At 43.9% G+C, this 15,760-nt stretch overlaps 1 long non-coding RNA gene across 1 annotated transcript; it reads right to left on the bottom strand.

The window, feature by feature from the left end:
- Nucleotides 1-1,803: 1,803 nt before the first annotated feature.
- Nucleotides 1,804-6,537, bottom strand: LOC104909842. Its single transcript, XR_792630.3, has 3 exons — nucleotides 3,593-6,537; nucleotides 2,693-2,865; nucleotides 1,804-2,494 (listed from the first exon to the last, which is right to left on the bottom strand). It is a non-coding gene; the product is annotated as an uncharacterized LOC104909842 (long non-coding RNA).
- Nucleotides 6,538-15,760: the final 9,223 nt, after the last annotated feature.

Genomic DNA, 15,760 nt, shown 5'->3' with positions numbered 1-15,760 from the left:
AAAAAAAAGGACAAAAAAAATCTAAGTTCTTCCACAATACAGCCTTTCTTCCTCTTTCCAACCACCATCCCCAGCAACAATGGAAATTACTGGCTCCAGTTCGAACAGCTGATGAAAATCATACAAGTTGTGGCAGCAAACACATCCTGAGGTTTGCGATGCTGCCTTCATGACGCTCATGACTGATTCAGCTTTCCAAGCTGCTGGTCAGCATCTGGGCCCTGTGTGCATTCCTGGATGGAGCACAGCAGCAGCCTGGCTGGCCTGGGCACTTCTCTGGGATAGCCTGATAGAAGAATATTCTTCTATTCTGTCATTAGTGAGACAACTAATGACTAATATACAGCTCTGGCTGCAAATCCATCACTTCCCCATATGATGGCTCTCTCCCAGTCTGTAGAGTATAGTTTCAACACTTACAAGCACTTTGATATTCTGCAGCAATGACACATAGTAATCAAAGTGTCTTCCTCTCACTCAGTACCACTCATTCAGTGAAACATCAGGATAGGTCTGACCCACATGAGCCATGTAATCACAAACCCTGTTTCACCCTCACATGGGAGCACACCACCACCAGTAGCCCCTCTCTGGCTAGTGGCAGGACTGGGCCAGGGACACTCAGCCTTATCCAAGAGGAAAAAGGTGGAGAGGTGCCGCAGGCCTCAGCCATAACGCCCAGCATGTCAGGACACATCACACCAGCTGGCTGAGCAAATTGTCTGCCCACAAAACCCATGACTGCTCACAGCATCTTCCCATGTGAGCCACAGCAGCCCCACAACTGGGGCACGAACTGCTGGAGGGGCAAGAGGAGGCACAGCCCCACATTCAGATATATAGGCCCCACCAAGCACTTTCTGTGGCCTAGTGTTGCGAAATGAGTGGGTGGTAAGCAGGCCAACTTCCCTGCAGCCATGGGGCCATCTGTCCCATCCTCCTTGCACAAGATGCAGGGTGCCAGGGTCACGCAGATGGGCCAGAAGCAAGAGCTGTGCTTGTACGGCAATGGCAAAAGCAGAGTTTGGGAAAAGCAAGTTGGTGCAAGTATAAACACAGCCGGGGAGAAAGAACTTCCCCAGGGTCACAGATACATATTGCAGTGGTTTGGGACATGTAATTTCCTTGCAGTATAATATTTGATAGTATCACATTAACATTCCTTTCTCTAGTAAAATGTGCTATTCTAGCATGTTTTGACATGAGCTCGGGGTTCTGGCCAAGGTCCATTTTCATGGTGATGCCATGCTGTGGCTGCTCACAGCAACTACATTGCATGCACTCCTTGCCTCAGAAAAAACCTTTTGTTTCGAAACAAAAAGATTCCAAAATACACACTTCAGCCTGTGACCCAGGAGATGTACATTCACACCAGTGCAAGGGAGCTGAAGAATTCCCCTCTGCTGTACCTGAGGGTAAAGTGCTAAAATTCAGTGGTGGCTGGAGGAAGGAAGAGGCTGGCCAGTGCAGAGCTTGGGCACTCTCTATGACAAAACACACGGCTGTGGTGTCTGCCAACTGGTGTTCTGTCGGTTTTGCCCCAAGTTAAAATATTTCTTCCAAAAGCCATTTATGTAAAAGCAAAACAAATGAGAGTGCTCTAAGGCAAGCACCAAGGCAGTGTTCTGGGTGACTGTGTTTGTGAAGACACTCAGCTGCACAGGGCAGACTTGTGGGTACTGTGGCATTTGAGATGCTTCTGCAGCATCTCTTAGCCTCAGCCATGCAATGCAGAGGACTGCCAGTCCCAGCTTGGTCAGTCTCTCCAGTAAAGGCCACAGCAGTAAGAGTTTTCCTTCAGATTTGCACAGCTTTCCACTCCTTCTACTGTTCCTCAAAGAGTAGCACTCCAAATCCCCAGAACAGTGAAAGCTACATTGGTTTTGCTCCACTAGCATGTTTCTGCCATGCTACCCCTTGTTCCCTCCCTCAAAGTCTGTCTGACTGACAAGCCCTGAAAAACTCAGCCTTCAGCATGAACTGAAGGAAAGAAGCCCTAACTCATCACGGGAAAGCAGTGATCAAGGATCCCAGAATCATACAATATTTGAGATTAGAAAGAACCTCTAGATCCATTTGATGCAACATCTGCCCAAGCAAGGACACTCAGAGCAAGGTGTCCAAGACCATGTCCAGAGGATGATGAAGATTTCCAAGGAAGAAATTCCACAGCCTCTCTGAGCAGATTGTTTTCCATTGTTTACACACCACAGAAGTGCTTCCTGACAGTTAGTGGGAACTCCTATGTTTCAGTTTAAGCCCATTGCCTCTTACCTTAGCACTAACCACCACTGACAGGAGCCTGGCTTCATCTTTGCACCTTCCCTTCAGGTATTTATGTACATTGGTAAAATTCCCCTCTAAGACTCTCCAGGCCGAACAGTCTCAGCTCTCTCAGTCTCTCCTCACAAGAGAGGTACTTCAGGCCCTTCATCTTCATGGCTCTTCACTGGGTTCTCTCCAGTATGCGCATGCCTCTTTTTGCTCCAGGCTCCTGACACAAAGTCAAAACATGAGCACTTATCAGAAGTTGGTACCCTGCACTCCTGATTCACTGCATTACAGTAACTACCAGCTTCCATCCTCACCACAGTCCATTCCCAAAACTGCCAGTGGCCAGCCAGCATCTCCCTGTGAGCTCATGGGATGGGAAGCAGCAGCCCCTCAGAGGCCCTTCATGCAGCTCACTCACCCCAAGAAAGTTACCAGAGTGCTGCACACTCGGGATGTGGAGTGGAAGTAGTAGCTTGATTCCAGAATCTGGTCAGCCTCCAAGTTGAGGCAAGGACAAGTGTCAGCGACCTTTGTAATATTCCAAGAACTGAAATCCCTCCGGTCCCCTCTGCTCACTGGAGAAATGGCAATCTTCACCCAGGGGAGAAAAAAAAAACATTAATCTCTGCATTTGTTCCCCGTGTTCCTTATTTTATATTTTACAAACCGATGCCAACTTTCAGTCATTGAATTCAGACACAGCAACAATGGCTGATTACATTTTCCATCCAAAAGTTTTCCCACAAGTGCAAGCATTAATTCAGAGCATGCTTTTTGCAAGAGAAACTGTCGTGAAGCATCACAGGCCCAAATATTCAGCTGGTAGGGATGGAGCTTCTTCACTGCTGCTGGTCAAGCTGCACCAGTTTGCATCAGTTTACATCACTGGAGGCCTTCACCCAGTGCTGTAATAGCACTGCTGGACAGCCAGGATGCTGTGTTAGGCCAACGGGATTTATGGCCATTTTAAATTGAATCGACATTATCACGCAGATCAGTAAGCTTCTGTTTTATTGGACTGCAAGCAGCTGAGTACTTTTCCACTCTTTTTCGCTCCTGCTATCAGAAATCATGGGTTAGTCGATAACCACATTCTTCCGAGATGAGTTTGCCAGCGCACTGAAGGAGATCTGCTCACACTGGGAGGCATTGTTTCCCAGGCTATTCCAAACAATACAGAAAACACTGTGTTCTCATTTGAGTACTATGAAGAAAGAGCTCAGTTGATGGGCTTTTAAAGAACTAGCATGTGCAATTCTATAAACCATACCCTTTAAAAATAATACCTCTTTCTCTCACACAGAACTAAATCACTGACCGCTTACGGACTGGATCCAGCATCAGAAATACGGACAAGTTTTGGACGGACTTTCCGCACAACAGAAATAAATGCTTCATTCCCTGTAGAAAATGCATAAATAAATAAATAAAAGCAGAGACGACACTAACAATTGAGGCTACTTCACCCTGGTTAGAAAAGCGTAATGGCAAATTCATTGAAATAAAGCAGGATCAAGATGTCTGAGACAAGACCTTGCCCTGAGTTAACTCCTGCCTCAGAGACCTTGCCTGTGAGAGAGTCAGGAGCACAGTGTCAATCCATATGTACCACTCTGTATCAGCTCTGCCAACCAGGTCAAAGGCAGTGTTTCAGACACTGACTTGGCAGCGATGCTGTAAATAGCAACAGTGCGTGCATATATGCCCCTACATAGCATTCTCCATGAGGAGCAGCACAAACATGCCCTGGTTCTGAGGTGGCCCTGCAAACCAGCCATATCCCAGTGAAAAACAAAGTGGGCAGGCTCACCTGTTTGCCATACTGAGCCAGACAGTAAGAAGTGGGCAGACTCCTTGTTGCTCAAATTAGAAATGAACAGCTCTGTTTATGTGCTTTTTGCCCTTAGTTATAGCTCGCACAAGGGATCTCAGTGTCGAGGATTGGCTCACTCAGAGCAATCATTTGGTTTTGCATCAGTTCTTACCTTGCCATTTACCCACTGAGCACAACAGATTTCTTTTAGCTCTAAGGGAAGCCGGATCAGGCCAGAAAACAAGAGCAGCAATTTTCCCAGTAAGAGTCCAGCAGAGTCCAACAATAAACCAGCTTTTAATGAAGCACCACAGAATGAACACGTGAAACAAAGATATCCATTTTCCATAATGAGAGCTTGAACAATTTCACCTACATCCTTCAAGGAGCAGGAGGATTTAGAATCACAGTTGTATTTCTGTCTGCTTCCCTCACTCCTTCTTATATGCAAGAACCCCAGAGAAGCCCAAAGGAGGGGAGTGGGCAGATGTCTTCACTGGACTGCAGCTGCCTGGCAAAGCCCAGCTGATCAGGATCCTACTATTATTTCTGCAGGAATCTGTGCCCTAAAGAGTAATTCCAAGGAAAGCCTCCAGGCTGGATCCCAGCCAGGCTTCACGTTGCAGTGTTAAAGGGGCAAGTTCAGTTCAGGGTGGGGACCTTTTTGCTTTGCTTTGAGTTTAAATCTGGAGTAGTTTGCACTGCACAACTGTTTGAACCCACATGCTGCAGTGAGAAGAGGATGAAATAGAGTAAGGTAGTGGAGAAGTAACAGAAATCCAGCAGTAAAGTAGCAGACGGGTTCCAGCAGAGGTAAGTTACTTGAAAAGCACTTCTGCATGTTTGTGGCAACAGAACCAGGTCTCAGAATAACATTAATGTTGACACCGTGCAGCACAGGAGCTGCTGGAGCACAGGGGGACACAGTCAGGAACAGAAGGTGACTGTCAGCTGCAGCTCCTTCTTTTCTTTACAGACTGACAGCTGCTGCACAACTCAAGTGGGCAAAGTGTCCCCATACTGTGTCACTCACAAATGACAAGGGGTGCAAGGAGGGACAGCTGAGATACATGTGTCTGAAGGAGGGAGATGCTGAGATACAACGTTATGCAGAGCACGGAGTATCTTCAGTTTGCAAATAGACCTTACTGCTCTCAGCCAACAGAAGACTTCAGTGGGACTTTAGTTGGGCCCAAAGCCAGGAATAAGTAGATAATACTCAGTAAATTCCTACAGCACGTCAGCCTAGTTTTTATGTAAAGCATTGTGAGTATTCATTAAAAAAAAAAAAAAAAGAAAAAGAAAAATCACCAGAAGATCAGAAGAACAAGAAGTATTCTGCCCCAAAAAAGGGTTTAGATTTTTTCATGAGGCTCATTCAAGGTGGAAAGTCTAGAAAAACTTTGGAAAAAGTTCAAAGAAATACTAGATTGATAAAAAGTCTTGGCAAGCATGAGAAACAAAGGAACTGAATTGCTGGAGGAGAAATGGCTGCTGGGGCGGAGATAGAAGAAGCAACATACACAGACACACAAAGGAAGAAAAAAGAGAGAGAAAAAAGACCATTCTTGCACTGTGAGCGTGAAAGAGAACCACAGTCATCACTTACAATCCATTCACATTACACTGCAAAGCAAAAATATTCCTCCTGGTGAAATGCAGCAGCTAGCTGCCTCCCTTCAGAGGCCATGCAGGATCCCACCCTCTTACTGCCAGGCAGAACCCTGAGCCCCAGTATCAGAGAGAAGCACCTGCAAACACAGCCACGGTGTCTGGGGGGGCATCTTTAGCCTACACGCTGCCAGGGGCCATCACCCACAGGGAGATGTGTGCCCCAAACTTGGCACCCTGATCCCTTCTGCAAAGGAACTCAGATGCATGCCTGAGGGATGGAGCATATTTTAACCCATTCTAGCTGCCTGTCAGGCAAATACAAGCCAAATCTCTAACACACCACGTGATATTAAATTACAGCCAGAGCCTGCTAGAGGCTGGGAATTCTGCTTCTCACCAACTCTGAGCCAAGTATGCTTGAGCTAATGCCAGAAGTGAAAGTCCCTGTCCCACCTCTTCCACTGGCTTTGTTACTCATCAAGCCTGCAAACATACAAGTGTTAACCCGAAGTAAATTAAATTCACTTGGGTTTTGTTGTGGTGGTTTTGTTAGTTCTCCGACAATTCATCTCCCTGAGGATGTCCAAATCAGCAAGGGAAGAAAAAGGGATGCACCACCAAGAGAAAAGGCACTCTTTGCCTGCAGCTTCATTATCAGTTTTCTGAAAGAGCAGAAAGAAAGGTGAAAAACAGAGTTGGCCACATAGACATTAATGCCAGAACAAGGCAAGCAGGGCAAGTTGGTGAGATGGAGGTGTGGAACACAACTGCAGCTTCTCAGGAAAACTAAGTCACCAGGCCACAAGGCTGTGGCCACACAACCACCCTTATGGTGACCTCGGCCAACATCCTGGGAGGTGAGAAGGAAATCTAGGCACCTCCAGAAAGGGAGAGAACCAAACCAAACATGTTTACTCTTACTCACAGAAGGGAATCATTCTCTACAATACTAGTGAGGCAAAGGAGCAGGTTACCCTGAGAGGTGGGAGAGGAGTTTGATTAGATTGATGTTTAAAAGTTGCTTCCAACTTGAACAATTACATTATTCTATGCTTCTATGATCTCAGGAGACTTGAACATCCATCAGTGCCAGCAGAGCCAAGAGACCAGCAGGTGCTGGCATGGTAGCATGGCACCCTCAACATGTGACACAATGAGCAGTTTTGTACACAAAAGGCAGGACAAAAACACTGCAGATCATTTCCATGCCATCTCAGGATAGCCTTGTTAGAGCAATACCACAGTGGATAAAAACCTTGGGCATTTTTCATAGCAAAGGTCATAGCAAAAGCTAATCCAAATCACCATCATCAGGAAATAAGTTCTCTGTTCATAGGACCAATATCTCTTCATTTCCTCTGTGTACCGTGGATAGAGTTAGCTGGTACTTTGCGATAGCACAGGTGGCTTGACAACAATGAAGTGTTCATCTCAAGCTGACATACAGCTGGAAGAAGAAAAATATACTGGCAATCACTGCACAATCTAGACATACGTATAGCCCAAACAAAGATCCTGTTTTCCTCCTTAATCTATACTAACACTGTATCTGAGACTAAGGAAGTCTAGCAGCTAATGAAGCCTAACCACAGGGGAGGGAAAAAGACTTTAAACAGAATTTATATTTTGAAGTCTGAATGATATGCTATCTCTAAAACACAAACAACTCTTTTTTTTTTTTTTAAGTTCTGCTTTGATTTATGTCCAGCCAAACACATTAGGCCCAGGTTTTAGGCCTGGAGGAGTCCAAACCAGAAGCTGGCTGAGGAGCTCCTTACAAAGAGAGGAGCAGCTGAATCGCCAGGCAAGTTTTGGCAGCACTGGACAAAGGGAGGGAGGGGGCAGGACATCCTTTAGTTGCAGCCTGGGGGACGATAACCTCGCTCAACATCGGCATTGCACCAACAGAGCCACAGGTGAGCACTCCCTGCGCACCCACGCCGCTGAGGGAAAGAAACCTTTCACCCAAGCACTGCCGCTGTTCAACAGATGTGGTTCCCTCTCCAAAGTCAAAAAACGCCCTTTAGTCCTCATAACTTGACAGGAAAAAGACCCCTCACAGGCAAGATGGGTGTTTGTTTTAACTAGAGTGCTTCCCCTCAGTCTTGGCTGATACAGACAGAGCCACAGTGGTGACTGGCACTTGCAAGGAACTTCTTCCCTGGAAGAAGGGAAAAGGTTGTTTTCATGGAATGAATCCCACATCCCAGACTGATCTTGTCAGTAACATGCTGAATGGCTCAAGGGAATCAGATAGATCTTAGAACTTTTTTTTTTTTTTAAGCGTAACTGTTTGCCCATCATTAAAAAAGCAGAGTTAAATATTTTCAACCACCTGCAATGGTTTGGTAGCCATCCATGAACTTCCCCCTCATTCCTAGATTAAAAACTAAAAGCAGACCCAAAAGATAGCTTTTGCTGCAGTAGGATACTCCAAGCACTTACTTTCCTGGCCCACAGTAACCTCAGTCTGGGAAGGGACTACAGATATCCTTTTTACAAGGAGTCAAGTCTCAGGCAGAAAGAAAAAATAATGGTGGCTTGGGCCCCCAAAATTATTGCTCTATTTCCTGTTTCAGTGGTAGAAAGTCTCTCTAGAGAGGCGAGAAGCAGAAAATGTTTCTTACAGAGCAGAGTGCAGTCGTTATGTATTAAAATAGTCCTATCTCTCACCAACTTTCAATTTGACCCAAAGCACACTTTGATTTTCAGTTTCTTCCTGTGTCTTGCATCACCATATCCTTGGTTGCTCATACTGAATTAGCTCTTGAATGCTAGTGTACTCAGGGTAACATTTTAATGACAATCTGATACACTGCACCATGTGGGGTTGGAAGTGCCCCACCAGCCCTGACACCTCCAGATGAAGCAGAGCTAGAAAGGACTGTTCCAAGCCTCATCTTGAGTCCTGTACACTTTGCAACTAGACAGTTCATGAATGAAGACTGGGCCTTGGCAACTCTCCGTTCATTACTGACAAATTAACAGTTTCATAATTCCACCTTTCCTTTTGTTCTTTGTGCACAGAAACACACATACACACTTGTTGACTTGGGTTTTTTTCATCTTGACAAATCCTTCCTCTGGCTTCCCTTGGTTTTCAACAGCACAACAGGGAGTCAATCAGGAAAGCTTTACAAGGCTGATAAAACGGATTTGTTTAACTGGTTTCCAGTTCAGTCCAGAGTATTGTGAGGAAATACACAAAGGCAGTGGGAAATAATTATCTTTCTTCTGCAAAACCTCTTGGCCACTATATCACGTGCAAATGTGCATAAAATGTGGGCATTTTCAAATGCATCCAACAGTCTGGGTGCTTCAGAGATCACAGCTGCTCCCTGAAAGTCACAAGGTAGGGATGGACTCATTCAGATGAAACTGAAATTTCATCATGCTTTCATACCTGTAATTAATTTACCAGAAAGCAGTAAGCATTGTCTTCACAAATGGATTTTTAAGACCTGTATCAGCTGTGGTTTGCAGCAACATTTTGGGTCTCAAGGCCGCTACCTGTGACCAGTCTGCAACTGAAACTATCCTGATTACACAAACTGGACCAGTGGGGTAGGAGATAAGCACCAGCAGAGCGGGAGAACATCAAGAAGGACTTCTAACCCAGTGCCCCACTGCTCAGGAAGGCTCTCCCAGGCTAACAGGGCTCAGCTGTCTCCCATTTCAAAGCAAGCTGGGCTGGCACTACTTCAGAGGTCTCCTTCTGCCATTGTGCAGCACAGACAGGACTGTCCTGCATGGCCATCTGAGGGAAGGGGTTGTTTTATTTATAACATGGGAGGAAAAAATAAAGTTACTGAATTGTTTTTCATTTGGGGTGAAGAGGAAGAAAAGAGCTCTCTTATTTTTAATATTCAAAGTGCATTCAGAGTAATTTGCTTTCAAAGGGAGAAAAGGAAGTGTGGAAGCTGATCTTCTACCATGACTGAGAGTTTCTCACACATGCACAGAGATATTTGGTCAAAAATCAAGTTCCTCATGAATCAAAACCAGAATTCAACTGTGTACACAAAACAGCCCCATGAGACCAGGGCTGAGCCAGGTTCTCAAAACTGATCTCTACACACAGGAGCACAAGGATAGAGGCGGGGAGGTCCTCGGGGCATGTTCCCTGTGGGACAGGCTGCGGGGCCTTCTATCCACAGAAAAGGGGACCAAGCACAACAGCATGAGCAGCTGTCCCTGGGGAACGAGGACAGCCATGGTTAGGGTATGTTCCTGTGAGATTGGAGATGCTGGTTCAGAGCAGCCTGGTAAAGTGAGGAGAGTGACGCAGAGAAGTTGTCCACATCCCACAAAGTGCCATCACCTGGCCACTGCATTGTGGAAGCAGCACAGGGCAAGGGAAGGATTGCCTCCTCTATTTTTTCAATCCAGCCCTTCATTGCTATGGCTTCTCTCACCACTCAATGAGGCACTGTGTTTCAGGAAGAAAACAAAATGTTTGTTTGACCCAAAATGAACTTCAGGGCTTCAAATTCACCAATAAGCCATGACAAAAAAATGTGCTTTTTTAGTCAGTCCCTCCAATTTATTTTCACATTTATGTGTTGACAGCCAAACAAAAAAATAAGTATTCGCATAACGACATGCTGTCTTCCACTTGTTTTTCACATGAATGAGGTTACATATTTCAATCCATGGTCCTAAAAACTTGTCAAGATTTTATTTTAAAATTAAATAGAAATGCTTGAGAGAAGAGTTGAGATTACAATAAACATGGATAAGTTTTACTTAGCAACTCTGTGCCTTGGAGAGGACTTAATGCCATTTATTTTATTTATCTGCTACATTTAGCTGGATATATTCCACATTCCATTACAGTTTAGGAGTGATGTATTTCATCCTGTAACAACAATTCCCAGTTAACTGTTACAATAAAATATTTTTGTTTAAAGCCAAGCATATACCAAAAATCATAATGCAAAGCTCATTTCCTTAAGAATCAATGTAGTTTTATTCTGAATTTCCATAAAAAGAAAACATTCTTTTAAAATGCAAACTTTTAGATAGAATGGAAAATGAATTCCATTCAGATGATGTAATTAACCCCAGTATAAATAATGTGTGGTGTATATTGTAATATGATAATGTGAAAGTCCAAAAGGACTCATTCCCAGACCACATCAGAAAATCTACTGAGTCAACAACTGCAGCAGACAATAACAGCACGAGTTAAAGAGCAGATCTTTAAAGCAGGTTAGTCCAAACTGTGCAGCATCGAAAGCACTACTGACAAGATTAAATATGACCACTCACACTCTGGTGTTATGTGAAGTCACTCAGAAAAGACTTGATATGTAAGACCTGCCTGTGAAGCAACAACTCGTTCCACTTGCCACGCTGAACTGCTGCACATGGAAGTACATTCCTGTCTCTGTTTTGCATTATCGCCACCAATTTTAAAATAATTTAAAAGGAAAATGACTTTTTTTTAACTCATTTTCTTAAAATTTGCTTAAATTACATTAAGAAAACATATCTGAAGCTCACTTTCTTGCATAGAGATTCTCTGGGCACATAGGATGTGGCTACAGAGATGTAAGGAGCTGAAATGAAAAAGTATTATTATAGCAATAAACCTGTTGTTTCAACTGTCCTCTCAGATCAAAAGAAAAACAGCATTTCAGTGGGATATAAGTGACTCAATGTTATATGTAGAAACAGCTCAAGATCCACATGGTAATGATTACTAAAAGTGCATATTTGTTCACTTTTTCTTGACAAGAGCCACATGGCTTTTTTTAATCTATTGTATCATATATATGATGTAACAGTATATCAATGCAAATCAGACAAAAGCTAAGCAACCTTCCAGCTTAGAGTCCAGACACAGAAGTCAGGCAGGAACTTCTGGTTTCCATTCCCAGCTCAGCCCTCCATGCATACATTTTCTGCTGCTATCTTCCATGTCAAAAATGCACGGTTTAAATCACAAGAGAAAGGAGAGAAACCACTGCATTTTTTATGAATTCTAACACCACGGTAAAACCAAACAGGAAAACGGGCTTTCTCCCCAAAGGCACCCGGAGCAATGACCGCAAGCAGGGGTGACTTACCACTCTGTGCTGAACACTGTGCTGCCCATCTGCCACCATGCCACCTTTGTCATGCAACTTCATTTAATGTAAACCTGCAACTTTGCCCAGAGCTTAGGACTGCAGCAGTAAAACAGCATGAAATTCAGCAGAAGCCCCAGCTGGTATGTGGAACTGCATGGGAAAATATGCCAAATTAAATGGCTGTGGTTCAGTCCTTCCAAGTAATTTTCTATGTACCATGCCCTTCAAAAAAAACAGTATAGTAGCGCTTTAAAAGCATACATTTTACTTCAATATTCTTGATTTCTTTTGGAGAGATTTGGTATCTAGAGTCCATAAGAAAAATGCCATGGCCCCATGACACAACACATTCACATGGTATGAAGTCATGGTGCTGGATCAGAATCTCTCCAAGGAGGATCCTAGTGTGTTAGCAATATTTCTGCTGTAGGCCAAGCTGGACCCCTGAAATAGGTGCTCAGGACTTGATCCATTCTTCATCTCACAGCTTCCTAAATAAGAATATGTTGCCCACAGCTCCCCTTTTTCCCAAAGCCAGGAGCAAGTGCAAGGTTCTGCTCCATCCCAGCTGCTGTGCATTCCCCAGTACAGGTGTGACTATGTGTGCATTCAGGCTGGTGTAGCATTGCTCAGGATAGCAGTGGAAAGGAACTGGGTGAGATGCCTGCTCTGAAGCAGCATCTGCTGGGAGTACCTTCAAGATGCTGTGTGCTGGGTAGCAGCTGGCTCTTACAGGAGAGGAGTTACTAAAACATAGCTCTACAATGCAGTGCTGCTCATACCTCACAAAACACACTGAACACAAAGCAGATCCTTTGATGCCAAGCAAGCTGGGACACTGTGGCTTGCACCAGCCAGTAGTGGTTGTCACAGTAGCTTGCTGTTTTGGCAGAGGTTCTTCAAAATGCAATTGCATATTACATCTCTCTGACTCAAGCTTGTACCACCAGTTCTATTGCATTGCACACAACCAATTTTAATAATCCCAATTAATCCTAATTAATAGGGGAAGCTGTGGCAGCACTGTAAAAATTATAAGGCCTTCTTCAAATCTGAGGTTTGGATTTCAGAGAATTCATAGGTCTTCATTTCATCACTATACATTAAGGTCAAACTAGCAAATGGATTTTGTTAATCTAGCTTCTACTTTTGTGAACAGAAAGAAGGCTCCATTGAATCTATTGATTTTATAAACATATATAAGTTCAACATTTATAATCCAGAAAAGTTAATCAGATCTTTCTTATTTTGTTAAGTTCACAAAGTTCAAATGTGGCAGGAAAGTGAGCTAATGTAAAATTATCGTCTGGGTCAGAATATCTATTTACAGTGTTCAATTACATGATCATATCATTTTGCACAGCCTTCTTTATATTGGCAAACTATAAAAGAGCTTCTTCAAATGGAGCCATTGTTCTGCTGCATGCTCTAAGAATAGCAAAGACTATATATAAGGCCTCAGCCTCAGAGCTATGCAGACGACCTGCCTTGATAAATTCAGAAGTTTCCTATTGCATCAAAGTTCCTTCCTCCTTTCTCTTCCCAGTCTCCCTTCCCAAATATACCAGACTGTATTTGGGCACCCCACATAGATTTAGGTACTGATCTTCCGCAGACAATTGCATTTTATTATGTCCAGATTTGAAAGGCTGCTCTTTTTTAACACCACATTTGGCCTAGTCTGCCAGATGGTAACAGAGCCTTGTGTTATTTACAGTCAGTCGGTGACTTGTTTGCTAGAAGATGCTGATAGAAAGGCTCTTACCTGTCTCTGGACTTCTCTTTTTGTTGCTATAGTTTATGGTCATGGTTTATCCAGAGGAGAGGAGATAGCCACCAGTGGCACTTCATTCCTGAGTTTATCTCTATAATTCCATTGGAAATTCTACTAGAAAATTCAACTTTGTATATTCTCATAGAAGTGAAAATATCGTGGTATATAGAGGTCTTTTAAAGTAGCTAGGAAGTATTATTTTACTTCTAACTGCTGAAAAGAGAGGCAGGGAAAAGAACGTTATTGTCTGGATGGTTAAAGAGACTGCAAGAACATCAGCATTTGTGAAGCTGCAAAGTAGGAGGGCAGGTTAAAAAAAAGAAGAAGAAGAGCTGACAGAAAAAAATATTGAACCTAAGATTTTATTACTTTTCAACGTCCATGAAATAGATCCTCCACTAATACTTATGATCAAACAAACAGGAGGTTTGCCACAGAGATGAACGTCTCAGAAAAATGAAATAAATGCAGTATGATGACAGTTTAGCATCTCATGCCCCAGTTTATGATCTCTTCTCTGATTTCAGGAGCTGCACGCTCCAATTTGAACATATACACTTGTGTCTTCTCTCATTTCCACCTCTCTGTTGGGCTGAAACCTCAGGGAGCAGTACTGTGAAGGTAATAAGAATGATCCCCCCTAGTTCAGTGTAATTCTACTCAAGTGGAGTAATCCTAAATGCACGGATGGTTCCCACAGAGGGAGAATATTGTCTGTAAGGGCCATGGCCCCCCTGGACCCAATCACCTGGCAGGATCCCCCGCAGGAGGGGGCCAGAGGGATGCATTGAGATAACAGAGGAAGCAAAAAGTTCTGAAAGGAGCAGCAGCTCCTTTTTACTCCTGCCAGGGATTCTCAATAGCCTCCCAGCTCAGGGGCTCACTGAAGGAAAAGGGAATAGCTTGGTTATCTAGCTCAGGCAGACTCTCAGGAGGTCCCAAGGGCAAACTGATCTCCAAAGACAGGAGATACTTTGCTTTGCTTTCAGCCTGCAAAGCCATGTGCTTAAATCCTGATCAAAACAACTGTGGGTTAAAGCTGCCTGTGCAAGCTTTTGGTATTGTGCAAAGCCTTTCTGTTTACTAGTGCTTCCCACACAGCTCCTGAAGAAATGAAGTGTAAGAGGGTGGGCAGTGCAATTCCCAAGTATTTCCAGAAGAAACACCCATTGCCCCAAGGTTCAGAAGTGCCTGGCAGACACCCTGAGAGCAACCCAGGGAGTCCCCAGCAGGCCAGATTTCATCACAGTGAGTAACCAAAAGCTTCTTGAGAGTATATTTTTTGGATTTGTATAATTTTTCAAAGCTATGCAGACAGCTTCCATGCAATTTCTTCAAACCTAACTCACTCACTCTGTATCTCAAACACGCACACCAGGAATGCAGCAGTCTGGCACGAGTTGCTCATGAGAGGGAAGAGGAGCCAGCTGCTATTTATACATGACATACACTATGCCTACACTCTTAGCAAGTGACTTCAGACTGTGGCATGGAAAAATACTTGAGGAACAGACCCTCGTTTTATTTCAGTTTTAGGAATCCCACCAGCGCACTCACTGAAGAAACAGCTCCTAGAAAAGCTGCATGCAAACACATAGAGCTAGATTTTAAAACTGTGTTAGTTTTGGCCTACCTTTGCTCTCTCTGGAGTTATTTTGGCCAGCACTCTCCATTTCTGAGAATCTCGCAGATAGAATTACAAGAGGGAGACTTCTTCACACACACTCTGATGCACTGAAGGAACATTTCTGGCATCTTTAAAGAACCTGACTTCTCTGGAACTGGGGATACCATGGAAGGTATAAAAAATTACAGGCAGTGTATCCAGATTTCAATGGCACCCATTTTAAATTCCACTGAATTATATGAAACACTTTGGATCAAATAAGAAAGATCTTCTGAATAAATAAAGTAAGGAAACTTGGCTGATAGAGCAAAGATTATTTAAAAATACAAAGTAGCACAAACTGCTCTCAGTAATACTGTGCTTTATTGGGGCATTCCCTTTTGATATACTTGAAAATTCTACACTGATGAACAACATCAGAGCAGGAGGGCAGGGGAGGGCAGGGCAGGGCAGGGAGGGAGGGAGGGAGGGAGGAGGAGGAGGAGGAGAGAGAGAGAGAGAGAGAGAGAGAGAGAGAGAGAGAGAGAGAGAGAGAGAGAGAGAGAGAGAGAGAGAGAGAGAGAGAGAGAGAGAGAGAGAGAGAG

The sequence above is a fragment of the Meleagris gallopavo genome, chromosome 1 (assembly GCF_000146605.3).
Source record: "Meleagris gallopavo isolate NT-WF06-2002-E0010 breed Aviagen turkey brand Nicholas breeding stock chromosome 1, Turkey_5.1, whole genome shotgun sequence".
Classification (NCBI taxonomy): domain Eukaryota; kingdom Metazoa; phylum Chordata; class Aves; order Galliformes; family Phasianidae; genus Meleagris; species Meleagris gallopavo.
Note: the sequence above shows the minus strand (reverse complement) of the source record. Positions and strands in the feature narration are given on the sequence as shown.